The following is a 10134-nucleotide window of genomic DNA, read 5'->3' on the forward strand; positions in this document are numbered from 1 at the left end:
GATAAAAAATAAAAGAGTTTCCTTGGATACGTCTCTTCAAAGCAATATAATTAAGACAGGCAGAAGGATTTCAAAAGGAAAGGGTAGAAAGTACCATGTACTTTCAAAGCATCTGTAAGATGCTTGTCACCTGCCTGCAGGGAACTAAGCTTCCCCAAGAGACCAGCTTTCCCCAAGCTGTACTTCTTCACCATCATCTGAAACTATTAAATAAAATTAAAAGTTTTAGGAAGCAAAAATGAAGTAAAGGTACCCAAAATCAAACAGTTTAAACTTCAGAAAGTAAGAGAAAAAAAAAAAAGGCCCAGTTACCCAGGAGCAGCCAAAGTAGCCAAAGCAATACAAAATAACAGGCCTGGCTGAGCAGTAATAAAGACTTTATTGCCAAAAGAGACCAGGAAGAAGGGGAAGCTAGGAAGTGACTACTTGTAGATTTTACCTTCTGAGCCCTATTGTAGAGAACGCGTCTGGCTTTTCTTTCTGTTAAGTTTTTGTTGTTGGCTTTTTCATTTGAGGTGTTATTTATTTTTATTTTATGTATATACGTGTTTTCCCTGCATATATATCTATGCGCTGTGTCCAAAGAACCAAGAGGAGGAGGGCATTGGATCCTCTGGAACTGGAGTCACAGGTGACACTTGGCCTCCACGTGGGTGCTGGGAACCAAACCCAGGTCCTCTAGAAGAGCAGCCAGTACTCTTAACCATGGAGTCATCTCCCCAGCCCAGCGTCGGTTTTCTTTGAGATGGTGTCTCACTCTGAATCCCTGTCTGGCCTGGAACTCACAGAGATTCATCTGCTTCTGCCTCTGTATGCTGGGATTAAAGTCGTGTAGCACCACCACTGCTCAGACACTTTTATTTATTTTCTGTGTGCATGTGTGGACATGTGGAAGGCAGAGAACGTCTTCTGGGAGTCAGTTCTCCCCTCTACTATGGGAGTCCTGGGAACTGAACTTGGGTCATCAGGCTTGGTGGTAGGTCTATCTCCTGAGCCATTTCACCAGCCTTAAAAGTTTATTTATTTACTTATTACTACAACTACAACAACTACTACTGTGTGTGAGCGAGAGGGCGGGGAGAGAGGGAGAGAGAAAGAAGTGGGGAGAGAGAGAGAGGAAGGCTGTAGGGGCTACAGGGGGATGTGCATAACATGGCATAAGGAGAGATGTCAGAGAACAACTTTGTAGAATCACTTTTCTCATTCTACCAGGTAGGACCCAGAATAAATTCAGGTCACCAGGTTTGGTGGCAGCTGCCTTTAGAATTGAGCCATCTCTCTGGCCCTCTTTCTTTCTTTTCTCTATTTGACATGTGTATCATATAACCCAGTCTGGCCTCTAACTTGCTATCTCACACTGGATAACCCTGAACCTATGATCGTCCTGCCCCCAACCACCCCAGAGTGTTGAGATTATAGGCATGTGCTACCATACCCAGTTTTATGAAGTGTTAGGGCATCAAATCCAGGACTTTGGTCACACTAGGCAAACACTACAACTGAGCTATATCCTCACCCCAAGCCTGGCCTCTCTCCTTTCCAAGATCCATGTTTTTGACAGTAAATTCCACATCCAAGTAATTGCACACAGGTTAGCTGTTTGATTTAAAAAGTAATGAATAAGCAATGCTTGAGGGGTGCTTGTATAGAATATTGAAAATATTTCCCATGCTGATTATTATGATTTTGCCACTAAAAACATCAAAGTTAAAAAAAAACTGTACCACTGAATCAAAAAGTATAGACACACACAGATATACATAGACATACCACACATATACACATATACAAACACACACATACTCAACTACACACACAGACCACACATATCACACACAGACATACCACATACACATACATATACACACTACACACACATACCACACATACATATACCATACAAATACACACACGTACAAACATACCTGTACCACACACACACACAAACACACACAGACTTACATACAGACACACCACATACACACGCATACACGTATCACACACACACAACCCCCTACACGCTCAAAACACCAACCGAGAGGAACAGATGATGCCTGGCTCTTCTCAGTATACACTGTAAAAAGGTTAGTATGCATTCTCCATGAGACAATGAACACAGAGAGAATGACACATCACTATAACTCACAACAGATGCCAATAAAGTTCACTTATGTCACTGTAACAGCAGAGACGGACAGGACAGTGGGCATAGCTAACTTGCGTGAGTTCAAGAAGACACACCTAGGAAATGTCACCCATGAGGGTTTCAGGTCTTGATCACTGTAGCAGCAGACATGGGCAGTGCTAAGCCAGGTGAGGAGAGACTACCTAGCAGGATGCTAACAGCTGCCCTAGGACAAGGTCCAGGTCAGACTCTGTCACAGGGCACAGGAATACCTGGGGCATAAGCTGGGAACAATTCAAGGGGCCAACAAGAGACCGAACAGGGCGGCACAGGAACCACAGAGGTCAGTAATTAAGGGGAAAAGTTTTATCTGGGGAGGTAAGAAAGGAACAATGGGAAATGGGGCTCAGGAGCCAGTAACCAACTCATTCTGTCTCTGCACGTCCATGGCTGGCTGCACATCTAGTCTACCTCAGTGAACACAGCTTTGTGGCAAAGCCTCACCCAAAAGGCCAACTGTGAGGATTGCTTGTAAGATGCAGTAAAAGGGCTCTGCCAGTCAAACTGGACATTTCAGCACAGGAACACAGTTCTTCTTCTCTCAACAGCATCAAGGAGTCAAGCCACCTCACGAGAGGCTGCAATAGCCAGACTGTGAAACTATGCACGGACCGGTGAGTGAGTCTTTGTTGTGTGCAGTTCCTCATCCACAGCCCTCTGCCCCAGCAGGCATATGGCAGAGGCCAGAATGAAACAGGACTACTTTTTTCTTTTGTTTAAAGACATGGTCTCATATAACTCAAGTGGTTCATATAACTCAGCTTGGCCTCAATTCTCCTTCTTTCTCCTCCCAAGTGCTGGATACCATATCCTTAGGAACAAACAAACAAACAAACAAACCATTCTCACCTTCACTGCCACAAGTCTCAAGACCTCACTTAACTTTTCTATCAGAGGACAAATGCTATTTTACCATTTTCCAGAGTAACTCTGAGATAAAGAGGGAAACGTAATGACTAGATTAACTGTCTCCTTGGAAAACACAGCAGTCTCCCTCAGTTTGGTTTAAAGCCTGTCTGAACTTCTTCCGGCAATTTACCGAGGTCTGTTACCATACAGGTAAAACCTGGCTCTCATCTTGTTACTTACAGCTTCAGTGTCAAAGTTTATTCTTAATAAGGTTACCTTTCTTAATTCAAAGGTAACACTGCGCAGTGCAACACTGTAGGCCTGGCTCTCACTGCCCAGGGCCTGCATGCCCCCTTCCCTCTGGCACCACCAAGCTCAGTCTCCTGGTCAGCACTGTGGCAATCTGTGTGCTGCACGAGAGGTTTCCTTACCAAAGAGCCTTTTAAAGCAACTCCATGCAATTAATGTATCTAAGTGTATAAAATTGTTCTTTTTTTCTTTAGAAAGATTTGCTTCCAACCAGCTCGATGTGTCAGTGTGTAAGGGCACTTTGATCTGAGAGATAACTCCTAAAATTTATCCTCTGACCTCTACTCGACGGAGCTGGCACAAACATAAAGTGAAAATAATTAAACACACACACACACTAGCCCATACACACAAAATGAAAATAATTACATGCATGCACACACACATACATACTCACACACACACAAGTACTTTGTGCCAAGCATGGCAGTGCATGCCAGACAAGATCATGAGTTTGAAACCTACCTGAGCACATAGCAAAATCCAGACGAAATTACAATTTTAACACACACACACACTTAGTTTATGCACTTTGTAGCACACAGTCCAACCTATACCTAACCCTGACAGCTTGCAACTTCGTAGCAAGAACAATTCCTGACACTCAAAACTTCCCAGGTGTGAAAAATTTTACAAGTCTTAAGTCACAGAGTCCTCACAACAGCATTCTGAGACCAATACTATTAGTGTACCCATTTTACAGCCAAGAAACCAAAGGCAGAGAGACCTTACCTAATACCACAAAGCCAGTAAAGGAGGAGTCATGACTCAAGGGCGGTCAGCCTGGCTCCAGAACCATCACTCATTTTCACTCTGCTCCAGCCTCTTACAAGACAGCTGATTAGACCACGAGCTGGAAGGAGCCACATCTCTCTATTCCGTCCTAGGCACTCAGAATCCCTTGAAGACTGGCTTTCCGGACTATCCGGTCACACCTCTTCTTCTTCTAATTCCCTTCCCCCCACGTTCGTTGTAAAAAGGGGAGCAGGGACAAAACCACCTGCTGTTTACAGACTGCGCCCAGGACGCAGTGCTCAATTGCCCTCCCTAGCTCCCAAAGACAAACGTCCGTATTGTCTGCACCACGGGAGGAACTGAAGCCTTGCAACTGTACGTTTTTCTGCAGAGGTCACTGGAGGCCTGGCCAACCCGAACAACACTGAAGGGGGAGGGGGTCCAGCCGCATTTTTGCGGCTGAAGGTTGCGTAGCGCCCACAGCAGCTGCGGTGAGCAGCAGCATGGAACACACCCACAGCTGCCGCGCCCGAAGCGGGCAGCACGTTTTAAAATAAAGACAGCCTGCCTGGCCCGGGATGCACAGCCTGCCGGCTCGCAGCCCCCACCCACCCCACGCCTGCCAAACAGCAGGCGCCCTGGGAGTTCCAAGTCTGAAAGGCCGGGGAGAGGACCACCCGAGCCTGCCGCAGAGGCCCTGCCGCGAAGCCAGGGCGCACCACGCGCAAGCAAGCCACGACCCGACCCAGAGACGCCCACCGACTGCCGGGCATCGCGGACAAAGCCTGGCCCGCAAGATCCTCGTTCCGCAAGCACCATCTCTCATCACCCCCAAACGGACCGGAGCCCAGTGCACAGAAAGGGCACAAGCACACCACCGGCTCTGGGCCTGGACACAGAACGCACGCACACCTGTCCTCGGGCTGACTACACACACCTGTCTGCAGGCCGGGCACCCTCACATCTCACACCCACCATCAGGTCCACCCCAACCCCAACCACCTCAAGCAAAGGGCTCGCACACAACTATCTTGGCCAGGGACACACACGCACTCACGCCCATCCAAAGGCCGGGCACGCGTGCAGACCATGGCACCCTCACACCCACCACCCTCGGGCCCCTGCTCTTACGCAAACCCGCCTTCATACTCCCTGGCCCTCGGCCGCGGCGTCCTCCTGCGGACCCTCCCCTACCGGGTCACCTGGGGCCCCGATTTCTAGCACGACTGGACTGGGGGGCCTCCGCCCGGGCCAGGCCGTGGGGCCGCAGCGAGGCCTCTCCGCCATCTTCCCGGCCCGCGTCGCCCACCTCCCGCGCTCTCACCAGCCGGCCCTGCGCCCGGCGCGCCGCCACTGCCCCTCATCACCGACCGCACGCTGCGCCCCAGCTCCCGGCGGCTCCCGGCCGCCGTCGCCGCCGCAGTCAGCGCTTCACGTCCTGGGTCTCCGCCGCTGGTCCAGTGCGCTGCGGCCGCGCGTCCCCCGTCACCAAGCGCAACCCCCCGCCTCCGACTCCGCCCCCGCGAGGATGCTGGCGCCGCCAGGGGGCGCCGCCCGCGGGGCTGCAATGCGCCTGCGCCACCGCGCAGCCCCTCGGGAGCTCCGAGGGAGCCTTGCCTCTGTCGGAGGCCCCGCCCCCGATGCCGCGCTAGCCGACTGTTCCGCTCTCACATGTACCCGCCCACTTCTGGAGGTCTGGGTCGCCTCAGGTGTGTCCTAACGTGGGTGTGGCGTGACTCTATTAGTTCTAGCCCTGCTGGGGTTCCTAAACTTGAGATATACCTCTTCCTTGACTCTGGAAAGGTAGCCATTGTCTAAAATACTCTGAGTATTCCATGTTTCTAACTTCCCTTTATTATTTTCCTCCTTTTATTTCCTTGACTATTCTCATAGTAACTCAGGCACAGCTTTAAATGTGCTCTCTTTTCTATTTTGTTCTTTTTTTGTAATGTGTATTGTGTGTGAAGCATGTGCACGCACGTGCCAACGGTGTCCATGTGGAAATCGGAGAACAACTCCTTTCACCATGGGTTCTAATGACGGAACTCGCATCATCAGGCTTGCACAGAGAGCACCTCTACCCACTCCATGGCCCTTTTAACTTTTTATTAATTTTTTTTTAAGAGGGAGAATTTCAGATGGCCCAGGCTGACCTTCAACTTCCCTATGTAGCGAAGGACGACTTTGAAACTCTAATCCCGGCTTCATCTCTCTTGTGCCGGGATTACAGGCACCATATCCGGTTTACACAGCTGTGGAGGTGAAACCCATACTAGGAAAGCCCTTTACCTACTGAGCTACATCCTCAGCTGTCATTTGGGTTTTTTGTATTTGATGAGCTCTTGCTCTGTGTACCCAGGCTGTCCTCAAACTTAAGATCCGTCTTTAACACATTACAAGAGCGTTTGTCACCCTCCCAGACTTCGGTATATTCAGTGTTGTTGTTTTTGTTTGTTTATGTTTTGGTTTTTTGAGACAGGTTTCTCTGTGTAGCCCCAGCTGTCCTGTAACTCGATCTGTAGACCAGACTAGCCTCAAACTCAGAGCTATCTACCTGCCTCACTTTGCTAGTGCTGAAATTAAAGGCGTGGGCCATTACTGCCCCACACCAGTTCTTTACTTTAAAAAGAAAAACACACACACAAATCCAAACTTTTTTACCTTGGCTTGACAATTAAGAGTAAATACTGCTCTTCCTGAGGATTCAAGTTCAATTCCCAGCATCCATGTCAGGTGACTCAAAACCACCTATAATGCCTGGCAGTGGTGGCGCATGACTTTAATCCCAGCATTTGGGAGGCAGAGGCAGGCGGATTTCTGAGTTCGAGGCCAGCCTGGTCTACAGAGTGAGTTCCAGGACAGCCAAGGCTATACAGAGGAAACCCTGTCTCAAAAAACAAAACAAAACAACAACAACAAACCCACCTATAACTCCAGCTCCATGAGATCAATAGTATTCATGTATACACACACACACACACATACATTTTTTCAAATGGTGAAAATGAGCCTTCAGAATATTTTGCTTATTTAGTTTGTGTGTCTGTAGGGCTGCATGTGTCAAGACCTCTGTAGAGATGTCAGAAGACAAACTAAAGGAGTCATTTCTCTTTGGCTATTGAGTCCCGAGGATGGAACTTGGGCCATCAAGCTAGTGGCAGGTCATCTCCAGCTCATGTCTTCATTTCTCTGAGTCGTATTTAAATTCCACTTGCAGCCAAATAAAATGACCCAAAGCTCTTCCAGGACTGCGTACAGCATTCCATCTGTATCAGGACCAAGAGAGCTCAGAGCCTTCCACACCCCACAGTGCTGCAGACCCAAGCCCTGCGGATCTCCACTGTGCTCACACTTAGCACGTCCTTGCTGAGTCATCCTGGGCTCTGCTCTTAGGTATGGATGAGGGCTCCTGCTCTGTCTCCAGCCCCCTCAGCAATGCGGCTGGAAACAGACATTCAAAATGATGCAGAAAGGAACGCACAAGCAGCAAGGCTATTTATCTTTGCAAAAATGAAATTAACCGGGCTAGCAAGTCCGCGAGGGCCAGAAGCTCACTTCGAGTGTATCCTAAGGCAGGTGGTGACTGTGTCTTTTTTCCTATTGCCTGGGGTCACCTCATAGACTTTCCTGATTCAGCCTGATTCAGTTTAAAAATTCAGCCTGGAGTAAATGAAAGGGAGAGGGTGAGGTGTCAGCTGCTGCAGATCACGTATGGGAACTGGAGGAGGGCAGGGGCTTTGTGGAAAGAAAAGCTTTACCAGGTAGAGGAAAGTAAAAGGTTTGAATTTCTTTACACAAAAGTTTTAGAGGGTGTGAGATATACAGAAGATTGGCCTTTGGTGAGGAATTTTTTTCCTTGTTCACCCACCTGAAGGAAGGTGAGTTGGATGGAGGAAGACCATCTCCTCCCTGCGGCTGAAGAAACATTACCAACATGGCTGACTGGATTCCTTTTGAGTGTTTTTTGTTTGTTTCAATATTTTTGAGATGTTTGTTATGTTTTATGTGCTTGCCTGAACGAGTGTCTGTCCCTGTACCACATTCATGCAGTGCTTGTGGAGGCCAGAAGAGGTCATCAGATGCCCTGGGATTGGAGTTGCAGATGGTTGTCAGCTGCCTTGTGGGTGCTAGGAACTGAACCCAGGTCCTCTGGAGGGACAGTCAGTGCTCTTAACTGCTGAGCCATCTCTCCAGCAACGCCCACTGCTAACCCCTGCTGCCCCCCCCTTTTTAAGATTTATTTATTTATTATTATATGTAAGTACACTGTAGCTGTCTTTAGACACACCAGAAGAGGGCATCAGATCTCACTACGGATGGTTTGTGAGCCACCATGTGGTTGCTGGGAAATGAACTCAGGACCTTCGGAAGAACAGTCAGTGCTCTTAACCACTGAGCCACCTCTCCAGCCCCTGCCTCTTCCCTTTTGAACCTTTGGTCACAAACTTAGAATGAGTGCTGCTCACTCCCAAGCAGTCTTGTGTTTCTCTTCAGGAGGCTTTCAAAGATGGTGGCCATTCCATAACTTCTCAGAACCCTTTAGTTAGGCCTCCTATTGGAAACCAAAAGTCTCCCATTACCAAACTACAGGACTGCACACACCCATCTCTGGCCTCCCACTTTCCCTGCCTGCGGAAAGTTTGCAGGCTGTTCTGCTCACTCTGAAGGTTGGACTAGAGGTCTGGACTCCTTTCTGTCCCTTGCATTATTAATATGGCCATTTCTATTGAACAGTTTTCAAGAACACTCAGATACATGCTAACATTGTTCTTTTTTTTTCTTTCTTTCTGTATTTTATGTGCATGGGTGTTTTGCCAACAATATTTGTGTACTATGTTTGTGCCTGGTGCCTGTGGAGGTCAGAAAAGGGTGTCAGATCCCCCAAGGGATGGAGTTAGATGGTTGCGAGGCACTGTGTGCTGGGAACCTAACATGAATCCTCTGGAAGAATAACCAGTGCTCTTTAAAGGCCGACTCCTTGGGCTGGTGAGATGGCTCAGCGGGTAAGAGCACTGACTACTCTACCAAAGGTCCTGAGTTCAAATCCCAGCAACCATATGGTGGCTCATAACCACCCATAATGAGATCTGATGCCCTCTTCTGGTGCTGTCTGAAGGCAGCTACAGTGTGGACTTATGTATAATAATAAATAAATCTTTGGGCTGGAGCGAGCTGGGTTGATCTGAGCAAGCAGAGGTGCTAAAAATTCAATTCCTAACAACCACATGAAGGCTCACAACCAATTGTTCAGCTACAGTGTACCCATATACATAAAATAAATAAACCTTTAAAAAAATAAATAAATACATAAAATAAAGCCTGAGTTCCCTCTCACATTATTCTTTGTAAAAGCAAAATCCCGCCATTACTTCCTATCCTATGCATCCTACCATACTCTTATTTCTTTGGTGACTGTGTCCTGGAAAAACAGGCCTAGCACATCAATATCATCTTGTTTTGGTCTTTCCTTGTTCACAGTTATGCAGGGACACATTCCTGTTGAGGTTCCTTGTTGAATACAGTGCCTCCTTCCATTATCACCTTTGTCCTTACCCCTGGGGAACATTCAACACCTTACCTTATGGTTGAATGGCCTTTGTTGATAGGAGTTCTGATGCTTAAATTGTCACGTGGGGGGGATTAAGAAATGTCCCAATTCTGGGCATGGTGGCACCTCCCTTTGATCCCAGCACTTGGGAGGCAGAGGCAGGTGGATCTCAATGAGGTCAGCCTTATCTATATAGTATATTCTAGGCCAGCCAGGACTGCCTAACATAATCCTGGCTTAAAGAAAAGAAGAGGAAGAGGAAGAGGAAAAGGAAGAAGGGGAGGAGGTGGAAGGGGGGAGGAAGAGGAGGAGGAAGATGTGCCCCCCACCCCACCTCGTGACATTAGTGATACATACCTCTGGGCACTTCTGTGAGGGTGTTTCCTAAGAAGATTAAGGAAGGAAACCTGGGCCTGAAAATGGATGGTACCATGACATGAGCTAGGGTCTAGGGTCCCTGGCTGAATAAAAAGAGGAAAAGGAGAATTCTATTTTTTTTTTTTTTTTT

General features: G+C 48.0%; 1 protein-coding gene across 2 annotated transcripts in view; it reads right to left on the reverse strand.

Moving 5' to 3' along the window:
- Arhgap39 (Rho GTPase activating protein 39) overlaps positions 1-5577 on the reverse strand; it is an 89830-nt gene extending 84253 nt beyond the window's left edge. For both annotated transcript variants that reach the window (XM_021182994.2, XM_021182993.2), the window contains exon 1: positions 5403-5577. The gene's annotated coding sequence lies outside the window, so the exon portion shown is untranslated. The remainder of the gene's footprint in view (positions 1-5402) is intronic.
- Positions 5578-10134: the final 4557 nt, after the last annotated feature.

The sequence above is a fragment of the Mus caroli genome, chromosome 15, assembly GCF_900094665.2.
Source record: "Mus caroli chromosome 15, CAROLI_EIJ_v1.1, whole genome shotgun sequence".
Taxonomy (NCBI): domain Eukaryota; kingdom Metazoa; phylum Chordata; class Mammalia; order Rodentia; family Muridae; genus Mus; species Mus caroli.